This window comes from Panulirus ornatus, chromosome 3 (genome assembly GCF_036320965.1).
Source record: "Panulirus ornatus isolate Po-2019 chromosome 3, ASM3632096v1, whole genome shotgun sequence".
Classification (NCBI taxonomy): Eukaryota; Metazoa; Arthropoda; class Malacostraca; order Decapoda; family Palinuridae; genus Panulirus; species Panulirus ornatus.
The window spans coordinates 24,782,002-24,802,001 of NC_092226.1; the positions used below are offsets into that span (position 1 = coordinate 24,782,002).

Genomic DNA, 20,000 nt, shown 5'->3' on the forward strand with positions numbered 1-20,000 from the left:
TACGACTGTATGTGTACACGCAGAGGTGATGCCAATTGGTAACAGTGTAAGGTGTCTTGTATTACTATACATACGACAGGTATGTATGTTATTGTCTATAGGGTGTATTATCGCGTATAGGGTGTATGGAGGAGGTCTTTGTATTATTGTACGTAGGGTGTATCATCGTCTGTAGTGTGTATAGGTTGGGTCTGTGTGTCTATAAATGATTTCAAGAGTCTCTGTGAGTTTGTGGGTATGTTTATCATGGTCGAACTCTGAGCACCTGGATGCCCCAAAATTATGAGTGTACTTCAATATCTTTCACTCGAGCAGTTTCCCATTTTCTTTCTTTTTATTTCATATTCAATCAACATAGCCTTTTTGCTATACTCTCATGCTTTCTTAATCATTTTTAGAATAACATTTTCCTGGTGGAAGTAGCTACAATTACCTTACCTAAATCAAGAATCACACAAAAGTTCTCAGATATTACATGTGATTCGACTTTAGGTCTTTGGTGATCTCACAAGTAATTAGACTTAAGTATTTATATATCACAAATAATTAGACCTAAGTTTTCAGGTCTTGCATGTAATTAGACTTATGTTCTCAGATCATATATGTAATTAGACTTGAGCTCAACATAATCTCTTATGTCATCAGGGTCACATAGTTAACTGATAATATTCACAAGACTTGATATCAGAAGCACTGTGTTTGCAGACTTGTTAATCCTATTCATGATTCATGTATTCCATGATATTAGCTTTACAAGTAGTGGACTGTAGCTTGTAGCCGCCCAGGGCAGGGCTACTGTCTTGACGTAGGAGTGTTGAAGAGATGGCCGGACCCCATCTTCCACCCTCCGTGTCAGTATAGGTTGTAGACATCAGTCGCCCAGGGAAGTACTTACCTCCTGAATTACGGGTGTTGACATGATGCCCTGAACCAACTTACATCCTCCGTGTCATGATTGCAAACCAAAGCGAAGCGTTTTATTTTTTATTTTTCTGATACGCTGTATACATTTTGTTCTTATTTACCTCACATTCACGTACTTTTTTTTTGTCTTTTTTATTTTTTTTTCTCTGTAGGCCTGGCCTCGATGAGGGGTTCTGACCATGACTGTCGCTTTCATCCTAATGATAAGAGTCTTTTTCTCGTGTACAATTCTCCCGCACACGACTCTTCTACCTTATTTTCTTGACGCCTGTCGGACATCACGTATTTTACTTACGTATTTCACATTCTGACTCTAAACTCTCATAAATTCTTGCGTCACGTTTTCCTCACAGACACTAGTGGTTCACGTCATCGTATCCTTTTGTTATCACATTAGATACATTCACCCGAGACTCTCTTATCATACGTGCTGTAGTCTCGTTGTCCTTCTTGTTCCAGGAATTGTCGTCCTCCGCCTAAACTTAGAGCGGTGGTTCTCTCTCCCGTTTTTGTATAGATATTACTCTGATGTCTTGCTCCCGAGGACTAACTGCATGCATGCCTATACCATTATTCAGGCCAGCCACAGCGTCACATGATTGCTGTGTGATAGCTGGCATCTCTACAGTGAGCCACTGTAAAGTGTCTCTCTTTCCTGACACAGCTGATTTCTGTAACTCATTATCATCATCTGTCTTGCCCAGCACCTTACGACCAGCCCATGTTCGAAAGGGTTAGGATTTCCAGTTCTTCCAGACCACTTAAATTGATTTTCCTCATCTCTCTTCACTTTTCTGACATCTAATCCATCCACGCTTTCAAATTTCATGTGAGGCTCGACCACGAAGAAAGGCTGTTTATCATCCGTGACCGAAGTGTGGAAGTATACGAAATATGATGAACAAAATTGTACTCGTCTTGTAGGGCTGTAAGTCTTTTGTACAGTACCTTCCTTCCGCACCGTAACGTATATTAAACACTTATGTTCTCAGGCTCACTATTGTTGCGTGTTGAGATCTATACTAAAGAGAGAGAGATTCACTGTTAACCAGAAATGTGAAGTCTCTCAAGCTTCCAGGACTGTTGGCGTCTCTACTGGAAAAAAGAGAAAAGAGAGAGAGTCTGTTAACTGGAAATGTGAAGCCTTTCCGACATTTTCCTGAAATCGTTCCGAGTTAAATCGTATCTAGCGATGAGGGTGCGAACTTTAATGCCTTTTAAGCTGATAATTGACACAGCCAAGTGTTGGCTCGGGTGGAGGAGTGTCTGGAGGGCCAGCCGAGGAGGGTTTAGGATCCAATCCTCTACAGTCCCCCGCTGATGACGCCGGCTTGGAGATCCAATCCTCTAGTCCTCGCTGATGACGCTGGCCTGGGGATCCAATCCTCTACAGTTCCCAACTGCTGACGCCGGCCAGGGGGATCCAGCACTATTCGAAGAATTAGTGGGACGTAGTCTGCTGCAGCCAGGCGGGTGGTACCTAATCTCCTGACGAAGGCATTGCACGAAACCACCACTGAAGTCTTTATGGATAGAACTAGTTTCTGCCTCGTAGGTCAACAGAGATGATGGATGGACGAGTAAGTAGTGGGAAGTCTTGAGGGAAGAATATAAGAATAAGTTCAAACTCTGCATAATGGATGTTGGTCTTCTTCAGATGAGCAATTATAATGACTTGGTCCAGTCCATTCCCTCGATTTGCTCTGGAGCCTGAAACACTCGCTGTTACCGGGAGCTTGGAACACAATGCAGATTTTTTTTCTTTTTTTTTCCTGAAGCCTAATCAGAAGAGGTCTTAACGGGAGTTTGGAACACTGGGCAGAAGAGTTTCCTCTGGAAGCCTGGAACAGTAAACAGATGAAGTATCACCGTGAGGCTTGAAACACGAGGCAGAGGAAACGCTACCGGGGATCCAGGAACAGTAAGCAGAAGAAGTGTCACCGGGAACTTGAAACACTACACAGAAGAGGTGTAACTAGGAGCCTGGAACACTACACAGAAGAGGAGTTGAGACATTTGCCTGCGCGTGTGAGTGTATGGACTTGCGCAACCACGAGAATAGGAAACGAGTGGAATGCTTTTTCTGCTAGGAGAACGGGGAACGAAACAAGATAAGTGAACGTGAGATGAAAAAAAAAAGAAAGAAATCAGAAGTTAATCGAGAAGGAGGCGAGGTCGTGACTATGGAAGGAAGTGTACGCTTGAGGGAAGAAAGATCGGAATATGAACGGGATCGGGAATTGTGTAATAGTGATCCATGAGCCGTTAGAGTGGTGGGCTGGCCGTGATGGTGAGGGGTCGGAAGCGGATCTATGTGTCGCCCTAACTGCTGGAGGCTTGTATAGTGCTAATTGTGGGGCTGGCGCGGCACAAGGACCGGCAGGGGTGTGTTGGGGGAGGGAAGAGAAAGATGGTGAGGGAGCAAGTGGGATGGAAAAGGGGATTTGGGGAGAGAGGATTGATGGGGAAAGATGAAATGTGAGGGAAAAAGTAAAGAAGAGGAAGATATATGTGTGGGAGACAGAGAGGGAAACAAAGATAAATGTTAAAAAGGAAGCTACAACTATTGAGAATACTGAACGAAAAAATGGAAATATGAGAAGAAAAGATGCGAGATAGAGTTGCAGATAACAGAAAAGCATATTAGAAAGGGAAGATCAATACTGAACAATAACATGATCACCTTTTTTTTTCAAGTGTTTATCCACAAAATTATTCCAAAAGGAAAATATGGTTGGAAACATTCATATCGGACCAATAGAAAAAGCTACAATACATGAAATTCATTTCCTTTATATATATATATATATATATATATATATATATATATATATATATATATATATATATATATATATATATATTTATATATATATATATATATATATATATATATATATATATATATATATATATATATAAAATGTTAAAATGGCCAGATAACTTTTTTATCAAATCCTTTCTTAATTTTTCACGTTTGCCTGGTATCCCTTTATATGGATGGGGATGTTTTTGCAAAATACTTACAAGTCTTATCTTTACGCTTCGACTTGAATCCGTCAGATCATGAGGAGCGTGTGGAGAGGTCAGTGGAGCAGCTGGGAATGACTGCAGATAGCTGGGTGAGGCTGAGTAATACCAGGAGGCGGACGTGCATGTTGCGTTGCTCGCTTATTGGTTGTGACGCGATGCTGGGACGTGTAGCTGTAGTTGTCTGTCTTGGCTCGTGTTGTGGTTGTTGAGATCTGGTTGTTGTTCCTTGATGATTAGTCCCTCGACGATGTATAGGCGTCTTGTGTGTGGTTGACGGCGTAATGTCTCGCGTGTGAGGGCAGAGTTATGCTTCTTGGTGACCTGTGGTTTGACGGAATCTTCTTATAGTTGTAGGGTAAGTCTTCTGGATAGTGTACAGGTTATGGTTCCCACGTTAGTCATGTTCGTAAGAAGTTCACAGTCTCCTTGTTGACATTTGAATGCATGAATTACGTTGGAGCATTATAATGTGTCTTGTGTTTTGTGCACCTGGTTGTTCTTAATGAGAATGCTCTTTTTTTTCTTTCTTTTTTGTGTGATAGATGACTGGCTCGACTTTGTCTTCTTGTGTTAGTATGGTTGAGGTTTGTGAAGACTGTGTCTCGCAGTACATTTTCATCTGTCTTTTACGGTGTCAACATCTGGTTGTAGTCATATGTGTGTTGTTGTTGTGTTGCTTGTAGTTTCTGACGGCGTGAGCTTGTTGTGTATGAAGTGTTTGTTGTCGTTTTTGATAACGGTCCGTATTATACGCTGTGCTTATTTGTGGTAGATATGCCAGCAGGATGCAGTCTTGTATCCTGGGTGTAAAATAGCGTTAGTGACTCCAGTTTTATAGCGTTGGAGACATCACTAATTACATGTAAACATCAGCTGAGGTCTGTGGTCCGTATATATATATATATATATATATATATATATATATATATATATATATATATATAGATATATATATATAGTGTACTCTGGACGACAGTGAACAGAAAATGTACGTTATAATGTTCTAGGGGAACGAGCGTGTAAAATCTTCAAATGATAAAGAAAAAAAAAAGTGATTACACACCAGTCCTTTTCAAAGTAACATATTCAGTCTGTGACTTCAAAAACTCAAGAGTTCTATTTGAGCCAAGAAATTAGTCTGTGGATGAATACATTCTGGACCCGGGTGATCATTCCCTGTGGTACTAGTAGATTATGTGTGGTCGTTCCTCACTACTGCCCAATTTACTTCGGGAAGTTCATTTTGTGCTTGAGGCCCCTCTTTTCCCCTCCCACTCTCGGAGTGACACCCCTCTCTCCCTCCCTCGCACCATCTTCAACCCAACCACCAACATCCTCCGCCTCTCCCCCAGTGTACTATCCCCACTCCCAAGTTCCCTTTAGTGATCCACCCACCCTTAATGTGGTACGTGTTGCTACGCTCATCTGTCTCTGTTACCTGTGTTCTATCCCACTCCCCGTGTTCTCTCCGTCCCCCATATTGACCCTACTCCCTGTGTTCTACCCCATTCCCTTGTTTTCCTCCACTCAGTACCTTCCTTCCCCACTACATGTGTTCTCAGCCCAGGCCCCTTGTAATCTGTCACATTCCCTGTGCTTTTCTTGTCTCACTGGCCATCCACCCTCCATAAATCTCTCTCTCTCTCTCTCTCTCTCTCTCTCTCTCTCTCTCTCTCTCTCTCTCTCTCTCTCTCTCTCTTTGTGAAGCCTTTCGGGTATGCGGAAGTAATTCATAATTTGGCTGACGAGGGTTTTGAGTGTGTTGCATGGCATATATCACTCGGCTTGAGTGTGTTGTTTGACGTGTGTTGCGTTATGGTTTAAGTATGTGCCGTGGCATGAAGCAGAGAAAGAACGGTTTAGTGAATTTAGGTGTGCTCTTGGACATTTGTATGTCCCATTATGGATTAAGTGCATTACCAAACACTTGTCGATTCTCTTGAGTGTCATCTATTTTCTCATGTGTGGTCTCGTGGCCTGAGTGCTTACCATAGCTCGTGTTGTCACCTTGAGTGTGTTGTTTGACCTGAGTGTGGCTGACGGATCGAGTAGTGACTCGAACGTAAATCACTTACTCTCAGTACTTGAGTGCTGTTTGACATTTGTGAGTCGTTTGAGTGTCTCTCATGGCTTGAGTGTGAAACGGGTAGTGTGTAATATAGCATGAGTGCTTGACATTGCTTTAAGTAACACCCTTTGTACTGAGGGTGATACGTAGCTGAAATGTTCTGTTTTAGTGAGTGTTCCATGGCTGAAGGACCCCACTTGGCTTGTGTGCGAAAATGGCAAATGGCTTGACCAAGTCACTCAGCTTCGAAGTGGCGTTTCGTTCTCCACACGGTGTGTCTCAAGGGCATCACGTAACATAAAAGTGTTACCTTAAAGTTTCTTCTAACTTGAGTATGTCTTCTGGGCTGAGCATGTCGCCTGGTTCATATATGTTATCTGGTTTCTGAGTGTCGCCTAGCGGCTTGGAATATGCCTTGAGGATGTTACCTGGCTTGAGTATATCATCTAGCTTGAGTATGTCGCCTAGATTTAGTATGTTTCACGCCTTGTTTAAGTGTGTCACATGGTATGTAAGTGCATGTGGCTTGAGTATATCACCTGGTTTGAGTATATCACCTGGATTGAGTATATCACCTGGTTTGAGTATATCACCTGGATTGAGTATATCGCCTGGCTTGAGTATATCGCCTGGCTTGAGTATATCGCCTGGCTTGAGTATATCGCTTGGCTTGAGTATATCGCCTGGCTTGAGTATATCGCCTGGCTTGAGTATATCGCCTGGCTTGGGTATATCGCCTGGCTTGAGTATATCACCTGGCTTGAGTATATCGCCTGGCTTGGGTATGTCGCCTGGCTTGATTACCTCCTTCATATTTGCCTCTGTCCTGCTGGTGCTATTATGCTTACTGATTAAATTTTTGAACCCTGTTTGTCTCGTAAATATTTGTGGTTGTTCTGTACACTGTGAGTACCTGTGACCTCTCTCTCTCTCTCTCTCTCTCTCTCTCTCTCTCTCTCTCTCTCTCTCTCTCTCTCTCTCTCTCTCTCTCTCTCTCTCTCAAGCGGAAAGTAAAGACAGCTTCCTGGGCCAAGTAAGGGAACTTGACAGCTACTGTAGTGGTGACTAACTACTTACCCCGTCACTTGCCAGTCCTGGTACCCAGGCGGGCCAGTACTTCCCTGGTCGGTGGCACTGCCTGACTGGGTATCGGGAGGATTAGTGCCAGGGGCTGTCAAGTTCCCCTCCCAAGCCCGGGGTTGCTCTCTTTTCTTTCTACCTCAACGCTCAAATGGGTTGCTGGCGTTCAGTCCTACACACACACACACACACACACACACACACACACACACACACACACACACACACACACGACACTCGACAACACGTAACTAAACACGACTAGGTTTTCTTAATGCTGGATATTCCCGTGGTGAGCGCTGCGCGGTAGCCCTGCCCTATGGCAGGATCTTCGTCGATATCTGTTATTAGTACATGGTCTCTCTCTCTCTCTCTCTCTCTCTCTCTCTCTCTCTCTCTCTCTCTCTCTCTCTCTCTCTCTCTCTCTCTCACTATGAGACAAAAAACTATTGATATGAAGTCAGCAGTACGTATATTAAGAGAAAAATGAAATACTGCTGTATCATGTGGTCAACCAGCCACAGAAATGGAAGATCAACAACTTAGTTTCACCAGCAAAGTCGAGGGCACGGAACATACTATGAATTGTCGTGAGAGGCTTGGAGAACTCAAATTTTACAGCACAGAAAAAAAAAGAAAGATGCGTGATAATCTATGGAAGGCAGCAAAGTGAAGGGATGAATATCATAGGCCTAAAAGCGTCACATCAAGGATAAGACAGAGTTATTAAGTTTTTTAGAATACCATGTAATATACCAAAGTCTTTTGAAATGCAACAGAATATGCTAAAGTATATTAGAATACCATAGAATATGCCAGAGTATGTTGAGTATCGTGGAAGATGCCAAAGTCAGCTACAGTATCATGGAATATGCTGAAGTATGTCAGAATATGCTGAAGTATGTCAGAATATGCTGAAGTATGTCAGAATATCACGGAATATGCCGAGAGCAATCAAATAATGATGTGCAAGAGACCCTACAATAAAGATGATAGGGCTGTTTGATGGCCTACCTGGTGAAATAAGAAACATACGTGGAAGATATTAGAGAAACACTCCAAAGAAAACTAGATCCATGGTTGAAGTCAGTTCCAGATGAACCCAGGACTGATGAACATAGCGGCAGAGAGGAAGTATTACCATACGTGAAGCAGGACGTGCGGTGACCGCTACGCGGGAGCCTTGCTGCTTGGGGCAAAATTTCATCGAAGGTCCTTGGAAGTAGATACATCCTCTCTCTCTCTCTCTCTCTCTCTCTCTCTCTCTCTCTCTCTCTCTCTCTCTCTCTCTCTCTCTCTCTCTCTCTCTCTCTCTCACCCCGAATTCCTCAGTTGTGGAGTTCCTCTGAAACCCCTGTTGATGGTTCGGATTCCCAGGACAGTTATAGATGGTTAGGATTCCCAGGACAGTTATAGATGGTTAGGATTCCCAGGACAGTTATAGATGGTTAGGATTCCCAGGACAGTTATAGATGGTTAGGATTCCCAGGACAGTTATAGATGGTTAGGATTCCCAGGACAGTTATAGATGGTTAGGATTCCCAGGACAGTTATAGATGGTTAGGATTCCCAGGACAGTTATAGATGGTTATGATTCCCAGGACAGTTATAGATGGTTATGATTCCCAGGACAGTTATAGATGGTTAGGATTCCCAGGACAGTTATAGATGGTTAGGATTCCCAGGACAGTTATAGATGGTTAGGATTCCCAGGACAGTTATAGATGGTTAGCATTCCCAGGACAGTTATAGATTCCATCATGTATAGAGAACAGTCCAGCCGTCGCATCCAGCGAATGCCAAATATACCATCATTAATTCCACCTTTACAAGGAAGGTTACATTAATTCCCCATCAATCACATTCCTTTTACATCATAGCCGCCCTTGGCAGTGCTAATATAGCCTGGAATAAAAGGCTAGTCACTCAGGCGTTCGCCCTTGATATATTGCGGGTCTGAAAGCCTTAATCTACTGCCGTGATCAGTCTTTGTGGCAAGTCTTGGGCCTGTCCATCACTCTCTCTAAATAACCATCATTAATTCGCTGTTGATGGAGGAGCCTGGAGAAGACGGATCGAACCGTGTTCTGTCTCGCCAGGTGCGGGAGACGCGCGCAGCCAGCTACGGTTGGAAGGGAGGAGGGTTGTAGGTCGAGTTGTATGGGGCCTGTAGGCAGAGTTGTATGTAGGGGGTTAATGGTTAGAAAAAGCCGGTGGTTGTGGTTAGAGTTATAGGGGATTACAAGTGGTAAAGCAGGAGACTGTGAGTAGAAATATGGTGGGTTGTAGGGAGAGATGTAGAGTACTGTTGTTTATAGAGATTTAGAGTTGTAGTTGGAGTTGTTTTGGGCTGTAGGTTGAGATGTAAGCGTTTGTACCGAGAGATGTAGGGCTTGTAGATAGAGCTGTCTGTGTTGAAGGTAATGATGTAGATGGTTGTACAGAGGGGTTGAGAGGTTGTAGATAAAGCTGTCTGCGCTGAGGGTAAAATTGTAGTGGGTTGTGTGGAAAGATGTAGGAGGATGTTGTATGTAAAGATGTGGGCCGTTGAGGGCGTTGTAGGTGGAGATGAAGGGGTTTAAGGTTGAGATGTTGGAAGTTGGAGGTAGAGTTGCCGAGGGTCGTAGGTAGGAAAGTAGAAGAATGCAGGTATGTTGTTGGGATGTAGGTAGAATCGTGGAGGACTCTTGGTAGAGTTGTTTTGGATTATATATATATATATATATATATATATATATATATATATATATATATATATAGGGGTGGGGGGGAGGGGAGAGTTACAGGTAGACTTGAAGGGGAGGGGCGGGGGGGTGTGAGCGCTTGAGGTAGAGTCGTAAGGTGATGGCGAGTTAAGGACAGAGATGGAAAAGAATGTGAGAGAGAGAGAGAGAGAGAGAGAGAGAGAGAGAGAGAGAGAGAGAGAGAGAGAGAGAGAGAGAGAGAGAGAGAGAGAGAGAGAGTGCAGATATTTTGTCTTTTTCCAGAAATAACTTTCCCGCCCTCGTGGAACCTTTCCTTCATGGGCAGCTTTCCCAGTTCCCTGGAGATTCTTTACCTCCAAAACTTCTTCAACTTCGAGAAGTTTTTCTTGGAGGAATTTCTTCGAAAAACTTCTCCGTCTTGCGGAACTTCTTGAACCTGAAGAACGTAATGCAAACTGGAAGACCGTCTCTGTAGATAAGAACTTCACTCTTAAAAAAAACTTCCCTGACTGTAGGAACTTCTCTACCGTAAGGAACTCCATTATCTTTTATGAGAACCTTCCTTTCTCCTTCCGTGACACAAGAAACTAAGAATTCCTCCAACTTGAGTCAATTTTATAGTCATTTTTTCCCTCCTCAGATAACGTCTTGACTAAATCAGGGAACTTAGTTGTCATGAATAACATCTCAACTTTGAGACACTTTTATACATTATCAAAAACTTCATTACCTTACGGAACTTTAGCTACGAAGTTTTATATCTTGAACTTTTTTTTCTTTTTCAAGACCTTGATCACAACGGGGAACTTCTCTACCGTAAACTTTTCGTACTTGAACTTTTTCTGTTCCTCAAACTTCTGGACTTTAAAGGACTAACGAGCCTTGAAGACTCTCCTGCACTTGGGGAACTTAGAAAATTATTCTATAACACGTTGGCCAAAAACCCTCTTCCGACCTCTCATTCTTCGCCACGCATTATATTGCAATATAGCTCAGACGTTATAGACATCCCAGCCAACGTGATATATAGAAATATAGTTCGAATGTCCCAGACTTGCTTGTTGTGGTGTATAGATATTTAGCTCAGACGCCCCAGGCTTGCTGTTTACTGTGACGCATAGAAAACGTGACCCAGAAGTAGCCGACTCGTCGCTTTTCGTATAGAAATATAATCGGACAACCCAACCCAAGTGGTTCAGTTACTCATTGCTCACCTGCAACGAAAGTATTTGACTTAGAGGTACGTTCTTCCTCTTACGAAAATGATTTGGCTTTAGAAAAGGTTTTCAATAGCATTTGAATACCCAGTGAAAGTTAGTAAGAATTACATTTTTCTTTACGATCACTAGATGTACTTCAGTTAATATAACCTCAACAAAGGTAACTTTTCACTTGTGGTGTAACCTCGAGCAGACGGATTCCGGTAGCATCTTTTTTTTTTGAGTTAACTGGATGCTGAATCACTTCCATTAGTCAAATTCTTATAAAGAATGAATTCAGTTGTACAGCAGCAATCCAGTTATTAGATCGTCAGCCATTTCTTAATGACAATAGATTTATGATATAGAACAACAAAACAGCCGATAGCAGAAAACATGAGAGTTTTCTTCGATGATTTTTTTTTCAGAGAAAAATTTTTTATGGTGGACTTGAGTCACTGTTTGAGGAAGTTAGCGAAATGGACACTGTTGTTTCACTGGTCAGCAGTGTGAGGCACTGAAACAGTTCAGTTGACGTAGAGATTTATTATTCCTTTCGAAGATTATGGGGGTTAGAATAGCTGTAAGAGGAAATGAATCATCATTATTAAGGTTATTGTATACTGTATAACTCGAGGGGAAGGGGCGATCACCCTCGTCTCTCTTTCCCCTCCAATTGGTTCCCCCTCTGCTCCCGGCCGTCGAGGGCGAGACGACCTGCTCCCTGACAGGGTGACTATAACCTCCTCCCTGCGTAAGGAAGAATCTTTCAAGGTTTTGGTGAGGATCCCTAACTTAAACTGACAGGAATGTGTCTAAACAGACGGACGAACAGATCGACGGATGGACAGACAGAAAGACGTTAGGACAATTGGACAAGCAGACGGAGGGATAGACAGAGGGGATAGACCCCCCTTCATACACTGCTGGTCATTCAAGGTCGTTGTTGTTGTTCCAAGACTGAGTTGTTAACACCTGTACCACAAGACTACGCCAGGCGGACTGAACCCCTTCCTCTCCACACCTCTGGACCCCACCAAGCGGATTAAACCCCTCTCCTCTCCATACCTCTGGTCCTCGCTAGGCGGACTGAACCTCCTCCTTTCCACACCTCTGGTCACCGCCAGCGGGACTGTACGCCCTCCTTTGACCGTAGTGTTCCATTATCAGTCAGTGCAGCAAACACAGCTCTGAGGAGATCGTAGATGGGATTAATATTCGAGGGTGACTATCAGGATACTGGTACTGTTCATCGTACTTAAAGCATTACCGGATGAGGCTGAGGCGCCATCTGCTGCGATGACTTTGCAAGTGAATAGTGAACCACTGGAGAGGAAGGACAGCCACATCCTCCTTTTTGTTTGTCTTCGCAAAGCCACAAGACATAAAGCAGTTCTAGAGCCATGAAGTGACGTATGGACGAAGACTTTATAGTCCTGCCTTTAACTCAAGTGTGATCCATACATATCTAGGTCAGTCATTAAAGCATTACTGAATAAGTCTGGCTATTTGGTATACATTGAGAAGGGTTAAGCATTTAAGTCTGACAAGGAAGGTAAGTTTCATCATCACAGATGCGAAGTGATACTTACAAAACTTGCTAATACATCATTCCACTCTAGTAACATCAGTATCTGACATGTAAGTACTTTGTTACTGAATGAGAACAAATCATTGCCAGGGTAAACCGGTCTGAAAGTGAGCCTTCAGTTCATTTTCTTGCACTTTATAAGCAGATCACGAGGCAGTGAAGGTCGTGTGCTTAATTCAACCACTTTGAGCACAAAGGTACGACGATCCTTGGATATGATAGCATGGCCCTTGACCTGACCTCTAGGGGTCAGATCCAAGGTCACAACCTTTGGCCAAGGATCGCACGGTCGTGCTCAAGAGTCGTACCGTTGTGCCTCAGCAGTTAATCACTTCAGTGAGTGCGTTTCTCTTACGTGTTTGGATATGTTACGAACTTTTCTGTTTATTAGTTTTCGTTTCTTTGGCGTTTTTATTTCACACATATCTTTATTCGTCTCTATGTAAACCTCTTTCGCCATTTTCTTATATTTCCTTCGTCGTCTCTTTTTGCTTCCTTTTATTCTCATCCTTATTTATCAAAGTTTATTATTCTCATGTGTCCGTGTTTCTTCGTATAGCTTCCAGGTGTTGCTGTGTCTGGGCGTTGACGACTTTCAACAGAGGTGTTGACGAGACGCTACAGAGAAATTGATGTAGATTTCAGATTTCAAAAGAATATTCGCGAGGGAACAGAGACCCTCCCCTCCACCTTCATTCAAAAGACATTCAAAAGAAGGTGAGCCAACTGTATTATGATACAGTACAGAGTGCCTGACGGCGTCGGATTGGGAGGCGAACAGCTTTGCACAAGATATGACGCCATTACACAGAGCAGCTGGTAACACTGCAGACAGCTGCTGACGACTGTAGACAGAGTGGTTGACGACGATGAGCTGAGAACATTACACAAAGTTTGACACCGTTTGTACAGAACAGCTGACAACACTGCACAAAGCAGCTGACAGCAGGACACAGAGCAGCTGAAAGCACGGCACAGGACAGCTGACAGTATGCCAAGCAAACACTCACTCTTCTCCCCCTTTAACTACCACACGCCCCCCTCCCCTCCACACACACACACACACACACACACACACACTTCCCCAACTCTCTCTCTCTCTCTCTCTCTCTCTCCCCCCACATTTCCCCTCTTATCCTTCTGACACACCACGCCCACACGCATCACTCCGTGCCCCTCGCCGTTCTTCTACCTACCCTCCCACACACACACACACACACACACACACACACACACCGAAGCACAAGCCGTGTCCTCTTGAAGTACCAGCCAAACTCACCAAGCGAACCCCTCGTTACCTTCAGCAGAATTACCTTTACCTTCAGCAGAATTACCATGGTGACCTATTACCTTCACGAAGAGGAACCAGTAGATGATTCGTTAACTTCACCAAGGAAAACCAGTATATGACCCATTAACTTCAGCAAGAGGAGAGAGTAAATGATTTTAAACTTCACAAAGAGGAATCAATGGATGATCTGTTAAGTTCAGGACGAACTGACAGCTGATTCGCTAATTTAATTAAGGAGAACCAGTCAGTCATTCGTTAACTTTACTAAGAGGACCCAATGGTTAGTGAAGCAGGAAAAACCATTAACTTTACCAAGTGGAACCGTTGGTTAGTGTCATTCCTGTGAAGCACGAGGAACAATTGACTTCACCAAGAGGAACCATTCGTTATGGCTGTGAGGCAGGAGGAACCATTAACTTCACCAGGAGGAACCAGGGGTTAGTGCGTTCATTACTGTGTGAAAGTCAATAAGGAATGTATCTTGCACCATTTGACCTTCCGACCAAGGGAGAGAGTACCGCTACCTCTCACTCACTATTCCTCGTCCTGACCTCACTCTCACTCACAGGGCGTGCCCTTCTTTTCGCCTCGCTCTCACATGACGGAGGGGCCCCTCGTCTCGGCCTAACTCACGCCTACTGCTGCCTCTCGTCTCTGCCTCACTCTCACTCACTGGTGCTTCTCGTCCCAGCCTAGCTCTCCCTCACCCACTAGAGGGATTCGTCCTCTTTGGCCTCTTTGTATAGTGGAAATATCTGAAAGATATGATCGAGGAACTCGTCTGAAACGTTTGACGACAGTCATTTATAAAAATTTGATAGCTAATACATGCATAAGCTTGTTTATGAATCACATTGTTCAGGCAGATGTCTCGAGCGAAACTAAAGATGGTAAGTTGATGGTAATAGTAATCCAAGCTGCAGGGAAGTCCTGTGCTGACCCGCTCAGTGCTTAAGGAATTTTTGGTGTCCTTAACCAAGCCAGTGCAGAAGTTTTTGCAAACTAACGTGATGATCATCTGCGACACGACCAGAACTCCATATGGATGTGATATGCTCACGGACATTCCTTCATCCGTCTCATGAAGGGGATCTTTTAAGAGATCAATTGTCTGTTCAGGATTCTCAGTCCGATTGCCAATCGGATTTCTCACTCAGATGATGATTGCCAAATCATTCAGCCAGATGGTTCGGGCCATCAGCTTCCTCCGCAACAAGTTGGGTGGTGGGTGTTTGCAATGTGAAAGCCATGCATGATAGGATTTGCATCTACATACTGCGTTCTTGTTGGGCAGGGGTGAACGCTTCTGGCATGATGCGTAAATAAGCAATTAGTGAGGAGTTTCGTAGAGTCGGAGTTATGTGTCGCCTGTTAATACTTGCGTTGTAGGTACTTAATAGCTTTTGTTATTGACAGACCATAGTTAGCCGCAGCAGCCTTGGTAAGTATTACACACTCTGGGTCAGTAGGTTGGAGACAGCAGCCTTCCAAGATAGTAATGCCTTCCCGACTCAGGAGTACGTAAGTGACGTCCGGAACCATCGTACACCCTCTGTGTCAGGATTGCTGGTCATTCTTTCTTTCCTCCACGTCTATTATCTGCTTAGACTCATCTCCTCCCTGCGCGCGCGCAATACGCTTCTCCTGCATCATTCTCAGACGAGATTATTTCTTCCTCCTTTTTCTTCAGGAGGTTTGGCCTCAATGAGAGCTTCAGTTAGTGATTGGATTCTTTATCATGAAAAGAAATCCATGAGCCTTGTATGTAAGTATATGCATGTACACATGTATGTGTTTGATTGGACTGATTGCCTGTCGCCTGTCAGGACATTAAGCCAGGATCCATACCAATACCGAAAAGAATTATGACACACACAGTACACGAGTGATACCAGCAGCCTCGCCCAGGGTGGCACACCAGCGGGTCCCACGCCTTGAGCGCGTGGCATCGCTTACTAAATGGTGCAGATCACGACATTTTAATCGGTTTCAGAGGTTTATGAATATCAAGTCTTCAGGGACTGTATACGTTGTTCAAAGTTTTCAGGGCTATATATATATATATATATATATATATATATATATATATATATATATATATATATATATATATATATATATATATATATATATATAATCACTTGCTTGAAATGATGTAATATGAAGGGAGGTTATGAGCTCGTGAGCCCACCACCCTCTGAGGTGAGGTGCAGAAACTGTGGAAGACGCAGGTGAGGCAGCTCTGCAACGGCATCTCTGCTCGTGGTGAGGTCAGCTCTTCCCTGCTCCCTCTGCCATTGTAGTGGTGGACGGTTCCTCCCCCACTCTCCCCTGTCTTTCCTTACGGCCGAAGGGCTGTGAGCCACTCATAGCAGAATTTTAAACACAGCGTAATTATGACATACGAGTATACCTTGAACCTTGCCACTCCAAGATCCCATTCATATGGTTCCTGCAGCGCTTAGGAAGTCAGACACGTCAACCGACCCTGGAACTATAGGTCAGAAAATGTGGAAATATATATATATATATATATATATATATATATATATATATATATATATATATATATAGATAGATAGATAGATCAAAATTTTGAGTGAGTGTGTGTGTGTGTACTTACACGGATAGACAAATATATTAGTACCTTAAGTATAACCATATGTTAATATATATATATATATATATATATATATATATATATATATATATATATATATATATATATATAGATAGATAGATATAGATATAGATATATATGGCAGGAGGGAGAAGGGGAGACCCTGCCCTGTCTATCGTATAACCAGACACCTGAGGAAGTTGTTACCTGTGTGGTTGGTTGTTCAGTGTTCACGAGGTTCCAGAGGCTCCGCGGGCGACAGTGTGGCTGCTGGGGGCGTGACGCTGGATCATATCCCGCGAGGTGTCGCCCTCCTCACGCTGCTCCTGCCTCTCCCGGCAGGCGGTGCAGGTAGGCGGTGGCCTCTGAAAATTTGAGAGTCCCGATTAGTCAGGTTAGGGAAGGCAAGGTATGACGTGTCATCCTCGAGTTCTTGACTACGATTCATGCTCGCCTAGTGCCTCGTAGTCTGTGTTGCATCATCGCCATCTTAACAAGACAGCAAGATTGATTGATTATCCTCAAGATAGAAATAGAGAAAGTTCGATTTATTAAATATAGGCAGATATTCGGTTGAAAATACACATTTTGGATATTACAGAACTGGGAAGTCATAATGGTAGCTAGTAAACTAATCGTAAGAGGTAGGATCAAGGTATGGCTGGGTGTTTCTGTGCTCTGGACAAGATCAATTGTGGGCTATACATCCATACAGACGGAACGGCAGAGAGGCTGGAAGATTTACGGAGCAAATATTGTGGTTTATACATTATGCATTCAGTGATAATCAGCTGAATAGGAAGAGGTAAGTAGGTTTATATATATATATATATATATATATATATATATATATATATATATATATATATATATATATATATATTCTTCTTTCTTTCATACTATTCGCCATTTCCCGCCTCAGCGAGGTAGCGTTAAGAACAGAGGACTGGGCCTCTGAGGGAATATCCTCACCCGGCCCCCTTCTCTGTTCCTTCCTTTGGAAAAAAAAAAAAAAAATGAGAGGGGAAGATTTCCAGCCCCCCGCTCCCTCCCCTTTTAGTCGCCTTCTACGACACGCAGGGAATACGTGGGAAGTATTCTTTCTCCCCTATCCCCAGAGAGAGTACTTGACATATCACGTAGTTTATCTAAGAGAACCAAGTTGTCTACTTGCTTGTTTATGACGTTGACAGTGTTAGGTATAGGACTGTTTTCGTATCTGTATGCACGAGCTACACCTCATTGTGCAGCGTCGCGATCGACTTTTTAAGTTTCTTGAATCTTTGGAAAGTTCGATAATAGAAATAGATTCACTCGGAGATAAAAGAAAAAGCCTTAAGGACATAATCAAGACAGTTAACCTCACAAGGAGCCGTCGAACTTGACAACAGAGCTCTGGAACAAGGTGATAGAGTGGTTATTGACCGAAGCCATCATGAAATAGCAATGGAACAACGGAGGTAAGCGAGTGACACACCGGTATTGTGGGTCTGACTGCCACCGTAGCTGAAACCCAAACGTTTATTGACGCGTTAAGACGGATTGATTTATTTCCTTTGGGTTCGCTTGCATGTACTTGAGGCATGACAGATGGAAAGGCAAAAAAACATGGCACTAACGAAAAAGAAAACGTGAGGTTCAAGAGGTACCTAATATTAACGATCCAGCAGACCCAAAAACATGACCAAGATAATTATTGTAATTAATGTAATTACCCCAGAACCAGTGGCTATGAGAGAGTCCTGGGGTTGCCCAGGACTTTTCTGAAGGTTCCTGCAGCCCAAGGTTGCGTTACTTCCAGTAGCAGGGAAATGCAGACTCCTTTGGAGTGAACAGTTCTTTGACGCGACTGTACTCACCTCAGCTGACGATGCCAGACCCTCGCCAGAGGTGACATTTACTGCGCTGTGTTGTCATGTAGCATCAGCAGTCCAGTTAATGTGATTATTTCCTTTTTGTCTGTGTGCTGATGTAAGTATAAAAACAACTTATAATGTAAGTGAATAAGATGTAATGGAGAGGGATGGAGGTACCAAAGGTTATACAGATAAGAATACAGAGGTCATCCCTGCATGACTTGTGATACAAGAAAATTAGTTATATGGCAGAGTAAGTGGTCAGCCTCACCTCAGTCATAGTATCATGTAAGGATGGTCCATCCAGAGCTGTATCATCTTAGCTAATTCTTGAACGCATACTTTTAGACACTTACCTTATGACTTTTATAATTTCATCTTTTTCGTATTAAAAAAGACTTTGTGATGTTTATTTGTGTTGAGTTGAATACTGAGATGGTACCATAGTTAGATATACCTGTTTTTCCACTTGATTATATTCAATTCATATGATCATATGGTAATATCCTACAGATCTATTCCTTCTTTCACTCGATATGCATCTCGTCTCGAAACATCTTACTCATTAGAATTAGATTTGGACAGGATATTTCAGCAGGGTAGACGAAATCTGGTCAGGTTTAATGCCTCCAAGACCCAGTTTCTGCCCATCTCTCTGTCAATAATTCTTCAAAATTGTTCTCTCTCCTCTGACGGATCTGTAATTCCACCTCTTGACTCGCTGAGCATACATGGTATTACAATTACATTACGGGAATAAGTAAGTCTGTCTCCAAGAAACTGGTGATCCTGTTTAGTTGCTCCATTTATACAAAGAACTGGTCTGTTCCTGTATGGAGCACTGCTCTCACATTTAGGGTGGTTCTTCATCCTACATCGCAAAGTTCGCTCACTTTCCCTCTTCTGTAGGTATTACTTTGGTTTATGCTCCCGAGAGCTGGCTGCTTGTGTGCCCCCATCACTACCTAGACTGCACCAGTATTTGGTAACTGCTGCGTCACATGATTATTGTATGGCCGTTGGCAACTGATGGGTGGGCCTTTTAGATAACTGTTTCGATCCCTACACCTCGAAGCTTTGGAACACTACCTTCTCATGTCTTTTCCGAGTCACTGATCAAAACACAGGTTTTTCACTTCCTCGAAAATTTGTAAATATTTTTCCTCGTTTCTTCTTTTCCCTTTCATTAACCTCTCTTTATTTCAATTAAGGCCCGGCCTTGAGTGGATTTCTCTCCGTGACTGGAGTCTCCTACGTAAAAACAAAAAAGCTATCACACAAGAGTTGGTCACCAACATATAAACATGACATTCTTATACGCTAGCAAACTCTTCTAAATTCATGGAAAAACATGTTTTCCCAATCTATTCACGTTTCAGTCTTTACTATGGCTGAGCTGTTCGTTCCATGTTTGTCCTTACCTATTTATAATTAGTATTTGTTCTGTACAGGAAGAGAGTTTTACACTTGTGGGGGCCCCATCTCTTGAACCATTATCGGCTTTACATTTTAAGCCTTTGTATGCTGTCTGCATTTACCGATTCCTCATTCATTCTGCTCCATTCATCCACTACATTCATGCTGCAAAAGTGCTTCTTTGTATATCATTTGATAAGTTTCTTGCTTAATTCTA

General features: G+C 43.0%; 1 protein-coding gene and 1 long non-coding RNA gene across 9 annotated transcripts in view; one reads left to right on the forward strand and one right to left on the reverse strand.

The window, feature by feature from the left end:
- LOC139761399 (Fanconi anemia group J protein homolog) overlaps positions 1-20,000 on the forward strand; it is a 1,968,572-nt gene that overhangs the window by 465,174 nt on the left and 1,483,398 nt on the right. The gene's annotated exons all lie outside the window — the stretch shown is intronic.
- Positions 1-20,000, reverse strand: part of LOC139761437 (uncharacterized) — a 289,141-nt gene that overhangs the window by 128,968 nt on the left and 140,173 nt on the right. The window contains exons 2-3 of one of the 3 annotated variants that reach the window (XR_011715515.1): positions 16,719-16,876; positions 976-2,765 (exon numbers count right to left, since the gene is read on the reverse strand). This is a non-coding gene — a long non-coding RNA (uncharacterized lncRNA). Of the gene's footprint in view, positions 1-975; positions 2,766-3,988; positions 4,279-16,718; positions 16,877-20,000 lie in introns of those variants that run through there. The other 2 variants (XR_011715517.1, XR_011715516.1) reach the window with 2 other exon arrangements.